The sequence below is a fragment of the Psammomys obesus genome, unplaced genomic scaffold (genome assembly GCF_907164565.1).
Source record: "Psammomys obesus unplaced genomic scaffold, mPsaObe1.curated_primary_1811, whole genome shotgun sequence".
Classification (NCBI taxonomy): domain Eukaryota; kingdom Metazoa; phylum Chordata; class Mammalia; order Rodentia; family Muridae; genus Psammomys; species Psammomys obesus.
The window spans coordinates 2,114,779-2,116,591 of NW_026592666.1; positions in this window are offsets into that span (position 1 = coordinate 2,114,779).

The following is a 1,813-nucleotide window of genomic DNA, read 5'->3' on the forward strand; positions in this document are numbered from 1 at the left end:
TCACTGATGCAGCAGTAGAGAAATAGGACCCTGAGCCCTGAGTGATCAGGGTTTTTAAAGGGAAAGTATGTGATCAGGGGGTTTCCATGACAGCAAGTGAGGGGGCACATGTTTCCATGACAACAAGCAGGAGGGCCACATGCCTTGACATTACAGGATTAGGTAAAAGTTACAGGGGCAAGGTGACCTTCTCTGAATCACAGTTACAGCATACATTCACAATTGCTATTCTTCTGAACTATATCTGAAACATTGGGAAGAAATTTCCAAGCCGATTCTCGTTGATTACTGCCAGGGAGATTGTCTCTATTTTCTATAAAGTATTTATTCTGTGATATTTCCTGGAGGCTGTTGCTAGAAGAGTTAACTTTGTTGTCTGCCAAGTGTACATTCTGTGATATTTCCTGGTACCTGAATTCAGCTCCAGTCAAGATGGCTCTTTATTTCAAAGCGGAGTTATACCCAGGCCAACTTAAACTCTTCACCCCTCCCCCAGTCCACTGATAAGGAAGGTCCTCTTTCCCTTCCCTCTGACCCTAGTCTATCAGATCTCATCAGGAGTGGCTGCATTGTCTTCCTCTGTGGCCTGGTAAGGCTGCTCCCCATCAAGGGGAGGTGATCAAAGAGCAAGCCAATCAGTTCCAGAACAGGCTGGTCTTGAACTCAAAGAAATCTGCCTGTCTCTGATACCTGCGTGCTGGGATTAATGGTGTGCACCAACATGTCTGGGTATGTTGAGACTTTGTATAATCTCTTCCTTCCTCTATGGAGGGGATCATACTTCTGGCTTCGACTCAACAGATATGTTGTGTTGCACCTGTTGATTTTTGTATATTGAACAATGTCTGCACCCTGAAATGAAGCCAACTAGATAGTCCTGAATGAGTTTTTCAATATGTTGTTGAGTTCAACCAATAAAGAATTTTATTTAAAAATTTAGTATCTACTTGATTGTGGATTTCATCCTAGAATTTTATTTTTTGTTATGTTCTCATTTGATTGCAGTTTAAGGTAACAATGTCCTTTTAAAACAAGTTTGGTTGCATTCTTTACCTTGTCCATCATTTATTTAGTTAAAATGGTTTGACCATTATTGGTCAGTCTTCCTTAATGTTCTGCTACGATTCAGTGCAGAATCCATCAGGGCCTCGAATTGTTTCCCTTTGTTTTGTTTTTGTTGTTTGTTTTCTTTACTTTTGAGGTGTTTAGGTGTCAAATCCTCATCCACTGCTTGTGGGAGGATTATTAGGAAACAATTCCCATCCACTTCTAATGGAATAGTAAATTAGTGTGACCACTATAAAAATCAATATGAAAGTTTCTCTCTCTCTCTCTCTCTCTCTCTCTCTCTCTCTCTCTCTCTCTCTTTCACACACACACACAAATTAGAAATAGAACTAACATATGACCCCAGCATATCACTCTGAGCATACACCCAAAGAACTCTATATGCTATCAAGTAGATAATTGTACATATAGAATTCCTGATACAGAATTCATTATAACGAGGAAACAAAACCAGCCTAGATGCTCATCAGTGGAAGAACTGATAATAAAAATGTAGTGTACACATGATGGAATTGCACCTAATAAAAGTAAAATTATAAACTTTAAAGAAAAAAATGAATAAAACTTGAAAGGATTATATCAAGGTATTCCAGAATTAAAAAAGACAAGCCTATCTTGCTCTCACAAATTGCCTCACAATTTTTTTTTACTTTCTTTATCTTTGCCAGCTATCATTTTTCTTGATTTTCTTTTCAGTAAACAGATTTTCTATAGTGCATAGTATAAAATCAACTGATAAATTTTA